General features: G+C 42.6%; 1 long non-coding RNA gene across 1 annotated transcript in view; it reads right to left on the reverse strand.

Annotated features, from left to right (window-relative positions):
• Positions 1–498: 498 nt before the first annotated feature.
• Positions 499–21652, reverse strand: part of LOC124601923 — an 83484-nt gene continuing 62330 nt past the window's right edge. The window contains exon 3 of the long non-coding RNA XR_006978584.1: positions 499–898. This is a non-coding gene — a long non-coding RNA (uncharacterized LOC124601923). The remainder of the gene's footprint in view (positions 899–21652) is intronic.

The following is a 21652-nucleotide window of genomic DNA, read 5'->3' on the forward strand; positions in this document are numbered from 1 at the left end:
TTCTCCTCCCTCACCGCTACTACCAAGCCCATAGTCTCTCGTAACACTTTCTTCTATTTCTTCACCTTACAACCGCAAAATTGTTGATTTTAACTATAAGTGCAACAGTGGAAAATTTGCATTAATTGTTTACCTGTTGTTCCGAAATCTATGAACTGCATTGCGAAATACCAGTACCCAAATTTACTCTTAGTGCAGGAAACAGGCTATGATTTGCCTGTTGCGTGTTATAAAGGATGTTTATAATATTCAGTGACATAGCTTGTGAGTATTCACAAACACTTATTGAATGTTTCATTTTTCTCATTTGTTTTACTACAGCTCTTCATCAGTTCTATCTGGTGCGATATCATACAGACATTTATGTTTTATCTGTAGAATGAGAATTATTTAGAAATCGTGAAGTATGTAATGAAGTATGGAGCAACGTTATTTAAAATATTTGAAAGACAATGAGATGAATGAGTAACAAAACTTTTATTTTCATTTGGTGGGACATACGGTTCAGTTAAAACATTTTCAAGTTCCAGGGAATAATTAATCCTTTCAGCAGAGCTGAAAATTTCATAAGCAACTCGTGTTCTTAAGCTTTTTTCTTCAAATCATCCCAAAATTCTCTCCCCTTTACTAGAGAAATTATGCACACATTTTTCTGAACAGTATTTGATTCCGTTTAGGAACCGAACATACGTGTTCTCAACTAACAGTCCGCAATGGCGACAGTTGTCTTCAGAATGGGCTTCCGCTCTCCGCTCTCGCAGACATCTACGCTGTGGAGCATTAATTCTTAGATTTCAGGCCATTAGGATTCCTTCGTAAAACTATATGTTGAACAATGCTGCTCAGAACCGGTTGGCGCCGCAGTTCCATCCTCCAATTCATTTAGACGTGGTGTAATCTGAAAAATTTTGACAAGTTGGTACTGTAACTGAAATGATTGGTTGTCTAGAAACACTGTAAATTATTTTATTCGTTATCTAGGAACACTTATTTTATAAATACGTTTTAATAACCAACAAAATACGGTGGTGAACTGCTACGTAATGAAGGCACATTCGGAAGTTTCTGCTTTTCTTCTCTAAAGCGATTGCAGTAAGGTGCGGTGATAGAGTATCAGAACTTGTATATAAATGAGAATCATCGTCTTAAATGAAGTAATACACACAGAAGATAAGAAGCATGCTATGACGTACTCGCGGTATAATGTGAAACTTTTCACTACGTAAAACAACGTCGCAGTGTAATCGCGTTACAGAACCTAATTATCCACTGTGACTCTGCAAAGAGAAAGAGAACTGCAACATCTCAAAACGAAGAGATTTTCGGACATACGAAGTATGGAGCAATTCACAAGGATTTGAAATAAAATGGATCAAATTACATCATCTGTAAAAGATGGAAGAATACATTTTCGCTACTAAAATATGCATGACTACGAAACTCTTCGTCGCGTAATGGAGAACAGAAAGCAGAATCTGTTTAAAATTACTATGTGCGTTGGTGCTGAATGCGAATGTCTGGAAGGCCCATGTGCTCTCGCAACAAATTTTGCAGGTCTTTATTCGGATCTCTTTTCCAGAATTCTCCCGAAAATAAGAAGCAGCCTGTCGTTTATGCCTGTTGCGGTTTCAACTCGTTTCGATTATATTGTTCGTTACCTCTGGATGGTCTCTACTATGGCAAATAGATTGGTACCGAAGCACTAGTACTATGACCTGCAGAATTATTTTGGAATCTACGTGGCCGCCAAAAACGATTAGTATATGCAGGATTTATTTGTAGTCTACAAACTTTTCATCGGTGTAGCGTGGAAGACTGCGAATTCATTCGATACGGTCTGGCAGTATTTGAATGGAATGATCGGACGAGAGCAGTTGTGCTTAATTGAAGTGGAGGGTGTCTTCAACATTGATTACGAGTTTCTGAGTTGGGAGCTCTGTAAAATATTCTTTAAACAACAACTTAGAAGCGAAGGAGTTTTCAGACAAAAGTGTAAATAGACTGTTTTCCTTGTCTGCATGTGATAGAAATTGTGTTTGAATGTGACATCTGCCCCTATTGTAAAAGTATTCTTAATACATTCTGTGTAGACAGGCACACGTAAATGTCTTTATTGGTACCGAAGTTCTGTTAATAACAAGAACTGTGAAGCCCCTGTTATTACTATTTGTCTAGAATCTATTTAAGCCAAAATATTTACTAGCTAAAGTTCTGGGTTTACCGTTATATGTTAACGTATACCGCTACTCTGATGAAACTAAAAGCCTGGAATAATGTTAACTATGCACCACCACCCAAATTGATGTTTCGCATTAATGCAAATGCTTAGAGAACCACAAAGATAAACAATAAATTAAGAATATGGAGAGGGTTGAAAGTGAAGGAAGGGCTTAAGAGCCGTGGAGTAAGTTGAGCTGAATCAGTCCTATCCGTTACTAACGTGATGTCTAAAAGGGATTTTTTAAATGTTAAACGCACTCAAGTTGATATCTTGTTTTCTTTGAGTCTAGTAGTTACACAGAGTAGTCATCATCTAATACATACGAGAGAAAAGAAGGTTACGATTTGGCATTCCTTCATGATGTCATTAAAAACAAAGCTAGAATTGGGGAAGAATGGGGAAATTAATCGGTCATATTACTTTCAAAAGAACCATCCCCTCATTTGCCTTGAGCGGTTTAGGGAAACCACGGAAAATATAAAGTTGGTCTGCCAGACGAGGATATTTCAGTCGCCTTCTTCCGGAATGCGGGTTCAGTGTCTTATCACTCTCCCACACCGATCTGATGGTACGTGAAGTCGGCTGTATTTGCGTGTGTATGCAGTCGCATCTTACTCGTTCGAACGTCGATAAGTCGAGTTTCTAGATGAATTGAAATAGCTGTCCAGCACCTTGAGAAAACTTCGATAAATCGAAGAAATCTTTGGTCCACATGATAAATGAAAGCGACTGTCATAACAGGACGCCTAGAAACGCAATTAGAAGCTAGATTTTGACAATAGGTAATTTGAATTACTTAGACAACTGATTCTGTACATAGTTCGTCTTTCAACTCCTCAATTGTTCTTTGTTTATTTAACAGGGCATATTGTTTTCTAGAAGATAAATCAGGTGCAAAACTGACTTCCAAGATATAAGAGTGTTAGTTTCTCGCAGAAAAGAAGCACGTTATTTCATCTACATCTACATGGATACTCTGCAAATCCCATTTAAGTGCCTGGCAGAGGGTTCATCGAACCACCTTCACAATTCTCTATTCTTCCAATCTCGTATAGCGCGCGGAAAGAATAAACACCTATACATCTCCGTGAAAGCTCTGATTTCCCTTATTTTATCGTGATGATCGTTTCTCCCTATGTAGGTCGGTATCAACAACATATTGTCGCATTCGGAGGAGAAAGATGATGATTGGAATTTCGTGATAAGATTCCGTCGCAACGATAAACGTCTTTCTTTTACTGATGTCCAGCCCAAATCCTGTATCATTTCAGTGACACTCTCTCCCATATTTCGCGATAATACAAAACGTGCTGTCCTTCTTTGAACTTTTTTCGATGTACTCCGTCAGTCCTATCTGGTAAGGATGCCACACCGCGCAGCAGTTTTCTAAAAGAAGACGGACAAGGATAGTGTAGGCAGTCTCCTTAATAGGTCTGTTACATTTTCTAAGTGTCCTGTCACTGACTGTGTAGTAAGAAAAAAGTATGGAGCGGAAACTTTCGACATTTTGCCTTATACGGTGTCAATATTCTTTAAACAGAAAGATCGGATTTTTGAACACATTATCCTTTGGCGGGAGGAAGTGTACGCGTCAAAGAGAATTTCCGCGCCTGTAAGAATGCTTGCTGAAATAGCTCCGGCGAGATACTTGACGAAGGTTATATGCTTCAAGAAAAAGAGAAGCCATTCGTTGTTAGTCTCGGCACTGAGGGGTTCGCCTCTAGTGGAGGATGGTTAGCTGACTTTAAAAAGAGACAAAATATCGGTTTTAAGAAGCTTTGTGGAGAACGCGCGAGTGTTAGTAAGAGAGTTTGTTCGGAATGGAAAAATGAACCAGGAAGCCTGTTGGTACATTATGATCCACGCGATATATTCCATACTGACCACACGGGACTGTTTCTCAAGTGTTCTCCGGGCAGTGCAATGACTTTTAAAAAACAAACATTACTTGGTGGAAAGTATAGCAAAGAAAGTATAACACTGTGGTTTGCAGACAAGATGGACGATTCTCAGAAGTTAAAATCCGTTTCGCTAGCGCAGCCTGCTAACCTTAGAAGTTTCAGCGGCATCACATTATTTCCTGTGTTCCAACAAAACGGCGCCCTTAATAATAGGAGTCAATGAGTCGATGTTGGACCTGGATAAAAATATGAAACATAGAAGTGAAGCAAATCCCATTTTTTCTGTCCATCTGTTCAGTTCACAATAATCAACCTCATCAGGATAACGTAAAGCTTCAGTTGTTCCCTTCGAGCACCGTTTCGAAATTATAACTGTGCACTGACTCAGTTGTTGAGTGTGTAGTCTTTAACGACCTTGAGCAGGAAATAAAAAATGGCTTTGAGCACTATGGGACTCAACTTCTCAGGTCATCAGTCCCTTAGAACTTAGAACTACTTAATCCTAACTAACCTAAGGACATCACACACATCCATGCCCGAGGCAGGATTCGAACCTGCGACCGTAGCGGTCTCGCGGTTCCGGACTGTAGCGCCTAGAACCGCACGGCCACTCCGGCCGGCTAGCAGGAAATAATTCAGAATTCTAAAACTTTGTACCGCAAATAAGTTGGGACGATGGAATAGGGTAGAACTGAAATTTATCAGAAGTCCCATCGTAAGTCACATAAACATGCATCTCCTTCTGACATACTTACCGACCAATCGGAGTTACCAAAATGTATGAATTACTGCTTTGTATAAATGTGTTATGTTAGTTATTATCTTCAATACTGCCTAAGTAAGAAAAAAAAACTTGGTATACCTCGTACTTAGAATACTTCTGTCACCCAAGTCAATGTTTAGTAAACAGTAGCTTAACTAGAACCTCAAAAATTTCGTAAAATATAACTCTGTCCATAGATAAACTGCTCGTATGTAAAAATAATAATAAAAAAAAACCTGTCAGTCGACAACATGGCAGATAACGCAGTGCGCCTGTGTAAAATACGTGACAAAAAGTGTTTGTGCTGTTACAAAAAAGAAGAAAGGCCAAGAAAAAACAAGAAGAGGAGAATGTAAGTAAAATGAACAACTGATAGTGCGTAACTTAAAACTCGCGAAATTGAAGTAAATTATTGTAATCGTTGCTTTTGCACAGGCCAGCTGCAGCATCCAAACTGCTGTCGAAATTTACCACTGTAGAAACTGAAGATACATGTAATTTGCCAGCTGAAGATGGGTGCAAACCCGAAATGCATATTGGCATAAATAAAACGCAATAAAGAAAGTGGCTGGTCGCTATATTTTTATAGTAAAATATCCCAACGTATCCGTTTTGTCAGCGATAACCATGGAAGAATGACGAATTTCGAACTCTTTCAAGAAATCTGAGTTATCAAGGAGCCACAGAATCAGCTGCAACAACCTGGACTACATAGGGGAGCGTTTTCGGATTCGAGTGGAAATGCCACACCGCTGGAGTCATCTTGTTCGCAGCGCGAGTTAACAACCTGTTCTCTTTAAACCGCATGGAGGCAAGCCGAGGCGAGGCGATAGGGTTTTTAATAAAGCTGCGGCGGCGCCAGCGTCGCCGTGATAAAAGCCCAAACTGGCCACTTGTTGCTTCCTTCGCGCCGTGCGGCCCGGCTCTGCGCACTCTTAAAACGCTTCCCGCTCGCCAGCCGTGTTAGCCGGTCCGGCGGCGGCCTGAGGATTTATTCGGCACACACGCGCGCGCTCCCCGGGGCAGTTCCTAATGAGGAGCTAGTGCCCACCGGCCCCGGCGGGACTCGAACCAGGTACTACTCTGCTGGGCATTAATCACTCAGCCGCAGGCCCCAGGGGCGCCCGCCGTCTGCCTGTCTGTGTAACGTGCGTGCGGCTCACCGATTGGGAAATGCCACAGGCGCGGGGCGTCCGTGCCGGCCCCACCACGTCGCTCTAATTCCGTCTAATCAGCACGCACTTCACTTATTACTACCGCTGCGCCTGCTCAACTCGTGCTCACTACCTTTTAAGATACAACCTCACAGAAAAATTACCCGGCATCCTTTTGCAGCGATTCTAAAATGGAGAGATGAAGTGGTGCCGAAATATGCACTACATTATTTGTTTTAGCCTGCATCCCAAACGGGGAACTCGCTATGAAGAACGTGAACGAACATAGCAGTTGACTTGCTATCTGTTTCACCGTTTTGTGATTAACCCAGGTAGGTTAGCCCAGGCCTGTCCTTTCCTCTCGACTACTCTCTCTATAGGATTCGCAACACTACGGCGTTTCAGTACGTAGAAATAACAACCTCGAAAGGAGAGCCATAACTCTAAATTTTCAAATCCTGGGCCACACTTGAAAGTTGAGTCGAAATTAAAATATTTTATTTTGTTTTTACTGGAATCACCAGTATCGCAATGAAAATTGTTTTAGCACGGATTGCGGCAGCCAATGTTTCGCTGCAACATGTACTGTACCATTTACTCTTCCAGTTCTGTCATCTTGTTTCAGATGAATTCAGATTTTCTTACCGTAATTTGTAATCTAGCAAACGTTTGCCCTTTAACGTATACTGCTTTTATTATTCCTATAACTTTAATTTATAGTCAGAATCTCAAACGTGGCTGTGATTCAGAAACTGCATAAATTTGAAGAAGTTGAAAAAATCAGCCAACCAGTTTCAAACCTAAGGTTTATTTAGCTCTTGACGTAGGTTTCGATATCTATAAAAATATCTTCTTCGGAAGGAGGGGAACTCGTTGCATTACATGGTGGTAAATTACATAAGCTGAAGCCAAGCTGCTCTTGTCATACATAAAATCGGTATAAAAACCAGCAACATTTAGACAAGAGCGTTTACCAATGGGCGAATACATTCGTGCGTTTATTCTGGCATACGCTATGTATAATCTGGCTGCTGTCAGCCATGGCATGTGATGTTTCTGGTTTTTATATAAATTTTTTATATGACAAAAGCCGCTCGGTTTCAGCTAATATAAATTACCACCAGGTGAAATAAGAAGGCCCGCTCCTTCTGAAGAAGATATTTTTGTAAATATGGAAACCTAGGTCAAGGGCTAAATACCCTTTGGTTTGCAACTGGTTGGCTGATTTTTTTTTAAACCTCTTTTAATTTACAGTTTTAATATGTTTGATTGCGTAGCAATAGGTTGCCGTAAAGTTTGAATCGCAAATTTCCACATTAAGATTCTATATGTTTATTAAGGAAACTTATGGTTGGGCAGAGTACATAAACGCTGAGTCATGTGGTGACTGCACCTTCTCTGATGATCTTGTGGTCTACGTCAAGCTAAACAGTAATCATCCTTCCACGTACAGTCCGTGCTGTGTCATTTTTTTAATATACGGAGAGTTCATATGAAAAGATGAGAAAAGTCGTAACAACCAACGCGGATGAAACTTACATATGCCGCTTTGGTTTGGGATAACATAGTGAGACATCCAAGTATGCGAGAGCGGCATCCGGCGTGGTTGTGCACGTGTGTTACCTCCCTCTAAGAAATTCAAAGATGTGCTATCAGCAGACAAGGGACGCTCGCCGTCTTTTCCGACGTCTGAGGTCTCATAATCGCAGAATTCCTCGAGCATGGAAAACCCATTAACTGAGTCGTGTACTTTGAGACACTCAGCGGCGTACGCAAGCCCATCAAGAGCAAAGACCTAGGCTGCAGCCGGGACATATTGACCTGCAACTTCCGTGTGTTTGGTCCGCTAAATAGCATCTCAAAGGGAAGCGCTTAAACTCTGACGACGAACTGAAGGACGCAGTGGAGGACTGACTCCTGTCGCAGCCACAGGAATTCTGGGGACAGGGAACCCTTCGGCTCGTGAAACAGTGGCACACGTGTGCTCAGGCCTCTGGTGATTACTTTTGAATAAACACTCAATTATACCCACAGTGTTGTTTCGTACTTTGTCTTATGAACACCCTTCATTATTATACTGCTGCCTAAGTGTCTCAGCCGACCTTTCATAAAATATCAAGTCCTTTTCCTAAACATAATGTTGTGCACAGAAGAATTATCATCCTAATAGGTTGCTTCCACCTATGATGCGAAAAACAATTCGATCCAAACGCAAAATTCTCTACTAGAACGGCATCCAGTGCTGAATGAGGTATTTTTTCTAGAAATTGTACCACGTCTCCTATGCGCTGCGTCGCCGTTTTGTGGCCTGAAGGATAACTTTGTGTTTCTAGATTAATGAGACAACTACCCAGTAGTTTAGTAAATGATGCATTTGAATATCGACTTCAGTTGTAACAACACTGCACAGAGCGTAAGCGATTTTTGATACGGTTATCAGCGTATCTACAACTTCAGAGGAAGAATTCGGAAGAACATACTCATAAGCTGGCTCATTAACAATCTGCTGCGTATACTGTCATTGCTCTTAAGTACTGGCTTTATATTATTTGTCAGAAATTAGTCACCGCAAGTCACCGAAGAGGCGTCTGATAGACAGAACAACACCACATGGGGTTAGCAACAGTGGCCGAGCAGTCGGATAATTTTATTGACAATGCAGCGCAATAATTTTAAACGAAGCCCCAGACAGTGCCTCCAGGCCAATAATATCATATTATCACTCATTCATTGTAGTTTCCTTTCTGGTGAGATGCTTAGAAAGTCAGAACAAAAACAAACAAAACGAATAAGCAGTTATACATTTCAAATTACTTGAAGTAAACAAAAAAAATCTTACAATAGCACATCCTGATAAACCCAAAGATGGTAAACACTAATTAACGTTTAAACTTAACCGAGAAATATCCTTTATTACACGAAAAATACCGTTTTAACGTGTTTGTATCATAGTTACGTACCACGACTCATTGCTGTGCGACGCGAGTTATTTTTCCCTTATTTCTGTACAAACGCTACTAGAGACAGTAACCCGCTGAAGTAATAGAAATACTTACATTAGGTCTTCCTATAATAGGACAAGGTAGAAATTGTATACAAATACTTAACGAAAATCTGCAGTAAACAACTATTGATGAGCCTGGTGGGCTCGAAACACGATTTGCTTGTTTGACAAGATTATTTTTTGTAAAAGAAGTCGGCCTGACATTTTGATTTTGGCCATGTTGTTGTAATTTTATATTGAAGATGAAGAAATCTCACAATCGATACCTTCAGCGACTTCTCCAGATTTTTTATTCGTCAGACGTCAGTCGAAGGTAGCTTGAAATTCTCTGTACCTCGAACTCGTTTCCGCTATAAATGAATGAATAACAACTCAATCGTGATTGCTTACTTCGATATACACTCTCATCCTTCGCTGCCAAATTTCCATTCATCTCAGTGAAACGCATCTTCGGCAAGGAGGAAAGTATCTGAGGATGGGCACGGCACCCCGGGCATGAATAGCGATAGTAACGGAAAATGCCGTAATGATGGATAATTCGAGTTAATTCTGAGCCACTGGTGCGGCAGACGGGCACAACAATTACGCTTGTGTAATGGACCTCGTTAGGGGCACAAGTGATTGGCCCTATTGTCGCTGGGAGGCCGGCCGCCCACGCCCCACACAATGCCACCGGCAGTCGTGGGGCGGCTCGCACCGAAGACGCAGACGTCGCCGGCGCCTCCCAAGGCGGTGCTCGTAAAACGTGCATAAAGCGCGCCTCGAGCGCATACAAAGCGTAGATGTGTGTCAGTCGAGCGCTTGGTCATTAAAACGCTTTTAAAACATTTCGAAGCTGTCATCTACCATGAAGAGACTTAAAGAGGTTCCCGATGACGGAAGTTTACTCGCTAAAATAAGGAAACGAAATTATATTTCATTTTACATCACTTGAATCACTCTGAATTGTGGGTGGTGTACGGAGTGTATCATAATTAGCAATGAAAACTGATAGGGGTGGGAATGTACCATAATAGGAGCCAAAAGGGACCAGTAAACAGGCATCCGCAAACGAGTTGTTTGCAAGGTAACTGTGAATGTATGAGTAAAACCTGTACTGACTTCAGTTTGAAATACATTCCTTGTTTGTACAAATGTACACTCTAAAACAAGAAAGCGCTTGACGAAGGAATTATTCGAATAGCACGAAAATTGGTGGAGGTCATGTACATGTAAAGAGAAAAAATCATCACAGTTTCTCAAGCATTGGATGATTTACTCAAGAGAAAGATCTTCCCAAACTGGGCAGGTCAATAACGCATTGTTCCACCTCTGGCCCTTACGGAAGCGGTTATTCGGCTTCCCACTGATTATACACTACTGGCCATTAAAACTGCTGCAACACGAAGATGACGATCTACAGACGCGAAATTTAACCGACAGGAAGAAGATGCGGTGATATGCAAATTATTAGCTTTTCAGAGCATTCACACAAGGTTGGCGCCGGTGGCGACACCTACAACGTGCTGACATGAGGAAATTTTCCAACCGATTTCTCATACTCAAACAGCAGCTGACCGGCGTTGACTGGTGAAACGTTCTTGTGATGCCTCGTGTAAGGAGGATAAATGCGGACCATCACGTTTCCGACTTTGATAAAAGTCGGATTGTAGCCTATCACGATTGCGGTTTATCGTATCGCGAAATTACCGCTCGCGTTGGTCGAGATCCAATGACTGTTAGCAGAATATGGAATCGGTGGGTTCAGGTGGGTAATACGGAACGCCGTGCTGGATCCCAACGGCCTCGTATCACTAGCAGTCGAGATGAGAGGCATCTTATCCGCAGTGCTATAACGGATCGTGCAGCCACGTCTCGATTCCTGAGTCAACAGATGGGGACGTATGCAAGACAACAACCATCTGCACGAACAGTTCGACGACGTTTGCAGCAGCATGGACTATCAGCTCGGAGACCATGGCTGCGGTTACCCTTGACGCTGCATCACAGACAGAAGCGCCTGCGATGGTGTACTCAACGACGGACCTGGGAGCACGAATGGCAAAACGTCATTTTTTCGGATGAATCCAGGTTCTGTTTACTGCATCGTGATGGTCGCATCCGTGTTTGGCGACATCGCGGTGAACGCACATGGGAAGCGTGTATTCGTCATCGCCGCACTGGCCTATCACCCGGCGTGATGGTATGGGGTGCCGTTGGTAACACGTCTCTGTCACTTCTTGTTCGCACTGACTGCGCTTTGAACAGTGGACGTTACATTTCAGATGTGTTACGACCCGTGGCTCCACCCTTCATTCCATCCCTGCGGAACCCTACATTTCAGCAGGATAATGCACGACCGCATGTTGCAGGTCCTGTACGGGCCTTTCTGGATACAGAAAATGTTCGACTGCTGCCGTGGCCAGCACATTCTCCAGATCTCTCACCAATTGAAATCGTCTGGTCAATGGTGGCCAAGCAACTGGCTCGTCATCATACGCCAGTCACTACTCTTGATGAACTGTGGTATCGTGTTGAAGGTGCATGGGCACCTGTAACTGTACACGCCATCCAAGCTCTGTTTGATTCAATGCCCAGGCGTATCAAAGCCGTTATTACGGTCAGAGGTGGTTGTTCTGGGTAATGATTTCTCAGGATCTATGCACCCAAATTGCGAGAAAATGTAATCTCGTGTCAGTTCTAGTATAATACATTTGTCCAATGAATACCCGTTTATCATCTGCATTTCTTCTTGGTGTAGCAGTTTTAATGGCCAGTAGTGTAGGTTTGCTGGATGTCCTCCTGAGGGATATTTTGTCAAATTCTGTGCGAAAGGCGTGTTAGGTCGTCAAAATCCCGAGGTAATTGGAGGGTCCTTCCCATAATGATCCAAACGCTCTCAGTTGGAGAGAGATCCGGCAACATTGCTGGCCAGTGTTTGGGGACCAGGCAGACAATCAGTAGATACTCTCGCCTTGTGCTTCTGGACACTATCTTGCTGAAACGTATGTCCAGGATAGCTCGCCTTCAATGGCAACTAAACTGAGCGTAGAGTACTGCCCACATACCACTGTGGTGTAAGGGTGCTGCGGATGATAACCAAATGGGTCCTGAAAAGAAATGAAATGGCAGTCCTGGCCACCACTCATGGTTGCTGGTCCGTATGACGGACGACGGTCTGGTTGGTGTCCAAACCGCTGTCCGAGGCGACTCCAGACACGTCCTCAGCCTGAAATCTCATTGATTGGAGTAGAATTATCTTCGGTTATGAGTCCCGCTTCGAACTGAGCCCCAATGACCAGTTCCTCAAGAGGAAATCCAACTATGAGCCTAATGACTGAAAAAGTAGTACACATATGCTGGGCCCGCGGCACATTCAGAGTTCGAAGAGGGTATCCAACCCGCCAGTATGGTCTCAGATAGACAGGTTTTGCAGGGCCTATACATTGGCCTACAAGATCACCTGAGCTCAGTCCACTGGTAGGTTCTGCCTCAGAGGTGAACAGTACAACACTCCCTTTGAAAAACTGGACCTGCGAATTGTACAGAATTGTCAAGATATACGATATTAACAATAATTGGATACAAATGCAAGCTTGAAACATGGGGCACCCTCTTTAATAGGTACGAGTAATCTGTAAACGCTGCTTTTTCAAGTGCTGAAGCAGCACTGTATTTCGTGCCAAAGTTCCCAGCCTGCATCTCGTGGTCGTGCGGTAGCGTTCTCGCTTCCCACACCCGGGTTCCCGGGTTCGATTCCCGGCGGGGTCAGGGATTTTCTCTGCCTCGTGATGGCTGGGTGTTGTGTGATGTCCTTAGGTTAGTTAGATTTAAGTAGTTCTAAGTTGTAGGGGACTGATGACCATAGATGTTAAGTCCCATAGTGCTCAGAGCCATTTTTTTAACCAAAGTTCCCACAAAGTTTGAGTACAAGTAGACTGGGAGTTTATCGTTTAGATTTCAAGCTCATTTGTACCAATCATCACAATATTTCGTACTCATGTCAATGGCGACTCGTAACCAGGCATCCGCAATTGTCCCGCAAACGGCTCAGAGCCCTGTTTACTGAAACATTTGTGCTCCTATTACCGTATGCTTTCACCTGTGTAAGTTTCCGCTATTACATATGGTACACCCGATACATTAAATATACACACAATGCAAAAGTTTTATATAGAATGATTGAAAATAAACTGTCACAAATACGTAAAATTAATAAAGAAATGAATATGATAAGCAGTATAGTTCAGATTTCGTCGAAATGGAAGTAACGAACAAAGAGAAACTAAATTACAATGATTCCCGATGCACCAATTTGAGTCACTCTACACCAGCAGACGAACTCTATGATAAAATTTGTGGTGCTCTTTGCACGTGAGTTTATGAAAAGGCGAGTTAAATAAATATACTTGTTTTGTGCTCCTTGAATATGAATAGTACATGCAATATTTTAAAGGTAGTAGTCACAGTTCTATGTTCTCTCCTACAGGGAACGTATCTAAATGAAGAGAAAGTGAGGTGGACAGCGAGATGTAAATTAATTTATTTATTTATTCAGACTTTCCTCTGTACAAAGGTTTTTCTCCAACATAGCAAATACCCGGAAATTATTACAGCTTTTATAAATCGAGTTGCATCTAAACACTAATATATATTCCTTATTTCCACGAAATTTCATTGTAAAGGCAGCATATAAAAACCCACAAAGTAATTTCGTTTTCGAACGTTTCTATGTTCCCTAACTCCAGAGATTCTAGTTCGTCATTGGTACAGGTACGGTTTTGCACGTTAGCGTTATTTTCATACGTAAATATTTTATCGTCGTAATATTAATTTTACTTAGATACTCTTCACACGTCTTGAGCAGACACGTACGTCACTGTAACAAAAGTATCGAAAAGTGTCATTGGCGTTTTATACACTCTTTCTCAATACTTGCCTTTCGTGCTTTCAACTTCTGCTAAGCAGCCGACATCTTCCTTAATATCTGAAGTAGCAAACAAGATAAAAAACAGTCGTGGGTTCAGAATTTTTTTTTAAATTTAAGTTATTAAAGAACAGTCTGCAACGTGGGTCCCTCATGTAGACACTTCATCTATTTTCTTCTTGATCTTCCGCTTTTTCTGTCACCTTCCACTACCATTTCTACCGTTCTGTTGCCAACATGCCACTTTAATGCTGCCTCTCATTCTCTTGTTTTTGATCCAATGGAATCTGGCGACGCCAAAAATTATTCATAACATTCTCATTTCAGCCACATACATTGAATTGCAATGTTTCTCAGTTGGGGCTCGCGGCTCTGCTCCATGCAGCATTGCAGACCTCACTTCTAGCTTACAAACCATTGTTTTAGTGTTAAGACTTATTCTTTTATCGTGAAAAATACCTGATGACTATTTCGGTTCATACAACCATTCTACAGTCTTTTAACACGCCTGAATTGCCATCTATTGATTAAAGTAGTTTAAACTATCGAATTTTTTCTTCAAGTTCTGTCCATTCAACTAGTCTGTTTCTTCCATTTGGCCTCCTCCTATGCACAAGTAATCCGGTTTCTTCCTAGTGATTTTCAACCCTCTATCTTCCATAGCTTTTCTGACACTGTATTTATCTTTAATTAATGATGACCGGTTTCCATCTGGCTGGCAGACCATTCTCAGATCTACTGCTGAAAACTGCAGTTTGTCAGTAGTGGTAAGAATGAAACAAAAGTAAGTCTTATGTTACATGATGTTCTTGTCTGACAGAAACTAGTCATCATCAATAAAAAAGGAAAAGTGATGCTGACTGATATAAATCGTTTTGATACCCTGATGTCGTTCACCAAATAAAAGTGGTGTTATTCTTAACCGACTCATCTGTGTTTACTCCTTAGCTTTCCCCATCATAAACGATGTTTTTCGAAACCCGGAAACTATGGCTTTAGTCATTTAAATAATAATGTACTGAACCTGTTACGTTTTCCCATGCTGTATCACGACTCGTTTCGAAAACTGGTTCCCATTTTCAAGTGCTGTGGGGATTTGCATTACAATTTTATGTGTGTGTATATTGTTCCGCATCTCCTGCCTTGCACTCGTCATTCAGTAGCCTTAAGGTATTGTGTCTCCTCCATTAAACAGAGATTCACACCCAAGCCATTACTCTACCACTAAAAAAAAAAAGGTGACACCACGGTTCAAATGGCTCTGAGCACTATGGGACTTAACATCTGAGGTCACCAGTCCCCTAGAACTTAGAACTACTTAAACCTAACTAACCTAAGGACATCACACACATCCATGCCTGAGGCAGGATTCGAACCTGCGGCTGAAGGGCCTAGAACCGTTCGGCCACACCGGCCGGCAAAGGTGCTTTTCATTGCAACATCATCTTCTCATGAAATTCAACTAACCAACTTTCTCCTCCTATCGAGAAAATATTCTGTTGGTGTTCACCTACATAGCTATAAATGATCATCATAAGAAAATAAGAGAAATCAGAGCTCGCACGGAAATATTTAAGCGCTCATTTCTTCTCCCCGCCGTTCGACAGTGCAGCGGTAGAGAAATAGCTGAAGATGATTCCATGAACCCTCTGCCAAGCACTTATTTGTGAATTGCAAAGTAATCATGCAGCTCTAGATGGACCGATCGTAGAAAACAGGCCTTTATGGCCGGTGTTTGTGCCCATTGGGTATTTTGTTTTATGGTCTTAAAGCCGAGGTCTAAGTCTTAATTCAGACAAAGGTATCATCGAAGGTGATAGCGATTCAGCGCCAACTCTTGCGTACTAAAGCTCTATAACATACATCGGTGCGACTCAGCCGTCTTAAGCATCGGTGTGATGTCTGACGCGGCTACTTTTGCTAGGAAACGTATGAACAGAGCGGCTCGCTGGGCTTGTTCAAGTTTGAAACTGGTACTTGAGCTTTCATAACGTATGACGACATCTCCAGCATTACAGGACAAAACTTAAGTCACGGGAAGAAGCCTCGTACCACGGCCCAACTCCCACAAAACACAATTCACCAAGGTAGGACACGTCACCCACATTGTTTGCTTTTCATAGCTTGTTAAGAGTAGTTGACCTGCGCGAACTACAGGGATCCCGCAGTTTGTTTTCATAGAGAGTACGGGTTCGTTAATCGAGTCGTCAGCGGTCCACCCTCGGTGGACACGCCACAAAACTTTCGGGAGGCACTTCAGACAGTGGCCGCCTGAGCGCAAGGAGGCCGGCAGACGCCGCCCCGGATTAGTCGGCGCGCAGGCGTGGGGGCGGCGTCGCCCTCCTCGCTATTGCGGGCGCCGCGGCGTCGGTAATTTTCAAAAGGTTCCGCCAGAGGCCTGCACCGGCGCTGCGCGCTCAATTAGGCCCGCCCTGGCGGACAAAGAGCCGCCAGCGCCGTATTACTATTCCAGCGGCGAGCCGCGCCGCGCCGTGATGCACTGCGCCCGGTTCCTGGAGAATCCAATTTACTTTCTTCTCCGGCGTGCGGGGGCGGACGCTACATCATCTTCACAAGGCGGCCGGCCCGCCGCGCCGGCTTCGCTTCCTGGCGGCGCGCTGAGGAATGGCGCCCCGGCGCACGTGCTGCCGCCTGCCGGCGCCTCCCCGCACACCCCCTCCCCCGCCGCCCCCGCGGCACCATCATAAATTCCTCCGTTTCCCCCGCGCCCCTCCGCCGCGGAGCCTTCTCACTACCTGTTCTGTTCCGTTCTATACGGAGGCATCCCGCCTCATTAGCATGCATATCATTCTGTTATTCCGGTTGTAAGACACGCCATGCAAATTTCGTCCCCGTGCGCTAAATAGAAATTCCTGATAAATTGCATTTCGCGAGCGGAGCGCCTACGAGCTTCGGCAAACGGGAAGTCAACTGAAGGCCATTCGTTCTTTAACTTACCGTGTGACAACGAGCGAGAGGTGACGGCGGCGACTGCTCCTCTCCGTTTCGCGTGCGGTTGTTTTGAGATTTAAAGCTGTCATCAAACATTTTCTGTATTACTGTATTTAACAGGTAATCCTGTGCCTTGTTCACTAAAATCTAGGCAGTGTTTAAGTTGTGTGCGTATTCCAGTTCAACAGAAAAAGACGTGAAAACAACCATTCACAAAGACAGTTGAATTCTGTGATTTCATGAACAGAGTTTCTCAGAGTTCTTGCCTTATCAATTCCGGGTAAAACCTCAAAATTTAGGTGATTAAGAACACCGTCTTCGTCAGAAGCATGAGGAGATGCTGCTGCTAATTGTTGAAAGTTCGATATTTTACCCAGAATTGACAGGGTAAGAAATCCTAGAATGTTTTACACAAGAATGTCGTGGCAATGTAACCTTCGTTGTATGTGATAATTCAATCAAGACCCTAAGCTGTCGACAGGCGTTGATATACATCAACGGGGACAGTTGAAAATGTGTGCCCCGACCGGGACTCGAACCCATGATCTCCTGCTTACATGGCAAACGCTCTCTCCATCTGAGCCACCGAAGGCACAGGGGATAATGCGACTGCAGGGATTTGTCCCTTGAACGCTCCCCGTGACACCCACATGCCCAACTTAATGGGAATATATATATATATATATATATATATATATATATATATATATATATATATATATGTGTGTGTGTGTGTGTGTGTGTGTGTGTGTGTGTGTGTTTTTATTTCGATGATCGTAGTTGCGCAACACCAAAAAAATAAGAATGTAATATCTTCGAAGTTCGAGTCATTAAAGGCTGAGGACGTACGCATATGGAAAAGGCTCTTTATGCTTACTGACCAGCCGGAATGCCACGGATATTGTCGAGATGCGGTCACCCACTCATTCATCTACTCAAAGTTGGCCCGGGCTACCTTAAGGAACCTAAATTAGTAAACCCATTCATCCTTTCCCAAATAAAAACTACAGAAGACCTCGAGACTCTGAAAATTAATATCTTGTCTTCGAGTCTTCCTCAAGCATATGTTTAACATTTGTTTATAAATAACGTTTTAAGTTTCCTGCAGTGTTACGAACCAGTATCCCTAACAACCGACTGATGCTGAATCCCATATAAGATCGTGCTTTATGACGTTTATGGTTTATGAATGTTTCCCGCAAAAGAGTCATCTCATGTTCAGAAAACGCCACCCGTACACACACTACAAATATCACTTTTCAGTGACTGTATTTACATATATTACACAGAGATATAAGCTTCCTAGCTCGCCGTAAGTCGTTCGTGACAGTACCACATTTTGATCGGTAACGAAGACAATAATTAAAATATGTTACTGAGTCGAAAATGTATGTTTTGGCACATGCAGCCCAACATGTTATTACTAGGCAGAAGACGTTCATTTGAAACAGGAGTAACATGAGAATTGACCCAGTGAAGCGTAATTGTGCTCCTTACGTTTTCAATGTATGTAAACGATATATCACGTACATTAGTAGCACTGTATGTTAGTCACAGGCAATGCTATCATCCATGGGAAAGTAGGGTGTCTGGATGATAATATGGAAAAGCAGAATGACTTGAGACAGTATTTTCTCTTAATTTACTGATTGTCAAGTGTATTTTAAAGTAACTCCTGGAATCTGGTTTAAGTATCAAGAAGTGATACAAGTGAAATGAAAGGAATGGGAGAAATCAGTACCAAGTTAAGGCAAAGGGGAGGCTTAGATTTAATTGTAATGATTCTGGAAGAATGCAGTGCTTTTACGGTGATTAAGGACAGCTAGATGTTTTTTGACCTATCTAGATAACTTCTCTTGTGTTTCAAAAAATATCTCTAAGCACTATGGAACTTAACATCTGAGGTCATCAGTCCCCTAGACTTAGAACTAATTAAACCTAACTAACCTAAGGACATCACACGCATCCATGCCCGAGGCAGGATTCGAACCTGCGACCGTGGCAGCAGCGCGGTTCCGGACTGAAGCGCCTAGAACCGCTCGGCCACAGCGGCCGGCTCTTGTGTTTCAAGAAGGAACAGGTCACAGACATAGAAGGCAATCCCAGACGCCTGTTAGAATCCGAACAGCCCATATTGAAGTGTAGTAAAGATATTAAGGGAAGTTAAATGGGAATCCTCGGTAGAAAGGCGATACGGTCCTTCAAAACCCTATTATCTTTAGAGAACCGGTATTCGATGCAGAGTGTGCAACAATTTTGCTGCTTCCACCTTACGTCTTACCAGAAGAATAAAAACAGAGAGACTAGTGTGCGTATGGAGACATACAGGCTCTCGTTTGCTCTGGCTCGACACGCTGGTGAAGACGGCAGCTTGTGGAAAATAAGTGGACGAAATAGATCCCGCTAACCTCTATTCAGTAGCTTGTATGGTATACGTGAAAGCTATGCCTTACCTTCCCGGAAACAGTACGCGTGTTGCTAGAAATATAGCTGTAAATCCCGCCGCTATAGCGTAGTGCACAAATTTACCGACATATCTAGTGGGAGTAAACAGTACGCACCTAGTCTCTCTGTTAATTTATTGAAAGATTTCATCTATTACTGCATTCCCCTTAACCATTAATGCCATATTTATTTATTTAGCTCCATTGATGACGTACGCTTTTCAAAGAACTATCGTATTTAAAGACGAACTTGTGAGAGAACCGAATTACGGTGTACTGTACAAAGATTCCCGTAATTTACATAGTTCTTACACTCACATCTCATCGAAGTATGCAGATTTCCGGCTGTTTAAGGATGCACATTTTACGCATGTGTCTCCAACCATTGATCGATGTTAAAAATTGAAGCCATAGTACCCACCGCGCTGAACTGAATGCGTCCTGAGTTCAGCACGGTAAATGGCCTGGATTTTCGGTATAATATTTCTAAAAAGAGATTGTGTCTTTGTAGCGACTGTGCACTTCAGTGTCTATTAACTGAGAACCTCATGCAGCAAACAGTGTAGTTAAAGTTATGGTCCAGTTATTATTTTTGTGGTTCTCAGCCCGAAGACTGGTTTGATGCAGCTGTCCGTGCTACTCTATCCTGTGCGAGCCTCTTCATCTCCGAATAACTACCGCAACCTACACTCTTCTCAGTCTGCTTCTCAGTCACTGGTGTCTCAGAATATGTCCTGTCAACCGTTCCCTTATTTTGGTCAAGTTGTGCCACATACTTCTTGTCTCCCCAATTCTGTTCAGTACCTCCTCATTAGTTACGTGATCTACCCATCTAATCTTCAACATTCTTCTGTAGCACCACATTTCGAAAGCTTCTATTTTCTTTTTATCTAAACTATTTATCGTCGATGTTTCACTTCCATACGTGGCTACACTCCAGACAAATACTTTCAGACAAGACTTCCTAACACTTAAATTTTTATTCGACGTTACGAAATTCTCTTCTTCAGAAATGTTTTTCTCGTCATTGCCAGTCTACATTTTATGTCCTCTCCATTTCGGGAATCATCAGTTTTTTTTTTCTGCACAAGTAGTGAAACTAACCTTCTACTTAAATTGTCTCGTTTCCTAATCTAATTCCCTTAGCATCACCTCATTTACTCTGACTACAAACAATTATCCTTGTTTTGCTTTTGTTGATGTTCATCTTATATTCCGTTCAACTACCCTCGCAAATCCTTTGCTGTGTCTGACTGAATTACAATCCCATCGGCAAACGTCAAAGTTTTTATTTCTTCTCCCTGAACTTGAGTTTCTAGCTCAAATTTTTCTTCGTTTACTAGTAAAGGGAACCATGTTCCAGTATAGATTACTAAAGGGTCAGTTAGGAAACTTCTCGGAATACCTTAGAATATGGAATAGTGTCAGTGTGGTAATTAAATAGAGGTTTGTTTTCAATTTAACGGCTTTCGGTGCATGCCCATACAGCCATCTCACCTGTGGAGCGCCACTCGTGACAATATGAACGTAAACGCAACACAACGACCAGTCCCCGGGCGGAGAAAATCTGCGGGTCCGCCAGCAATCGAACCCCTGCCCCTTCGCTAACCTATACCCAGCGTTGACCGTGCTGCTACCACGGCGGACTAAAGACAAGTTAGCTCCATTGCCAAACACTGAATGTAAGAGCACAAACGTTATTGATCGTTTTATTGAATACCTTGCCCTATTTACTCACAACTCGTTCACAAGTAACAAAGTAATTCGGAATCAAAAAATACTCTTTTTTGAAACATTTAATGTTTTTTTTGGGCTTTGAATGACGTGATCGTTTTTTACTGCTTACCATAGAAGTATGATACGTATTCTGCCATAGTTCGCCTGCCAAATATGGCATGAAAGCATAGACTACAGGCATTATATTTGGAACCATGCCCTCTCTCCCCTCAACACACTTTGTAACAAACTCGCTCCCTCGTGTAAAGCACACAGATTGCTATTTAGTAATGTGAGAATACTTGCTGTCTCCTGCCAGCATCAATAGACTGCGCAACTACCCTTTGCCATTGCCGTAGGTTCTGAGAGTGTGCATTATGCGAGATTAAGTAAATAAAATGACATAAAGATACGGTTCAGAGGAATGAGTGCTGTTATAGTACTGGTGGAGAAGTAATACAGCGGCAGTAATTGAGTTATGCATGAAATCCGCGCCGCAGTATATTGCCATTGCGTTAATAACGGCTTCTAATTAGTTGAGCGCGCAGCGGCTGTTGACGGTGTGGCTATAAATCCAAGGAGCAGGGCACG

This window comes from Schistocerca americana, chromosome 1 (genome assembly GCF_021461395.2).
Source record: "Schistocerca americana isolate TAMUIC-IGC-003095 chromosome 1, iqSchAmer2.1, whole genome shotgun sequence".
Taxonomy (NCBI): Eukaryota; Metazoa; Arthropoda; class Insecta; order Orthoptera; family Acrididae; genus Schistocerca; species Schistocerca americana.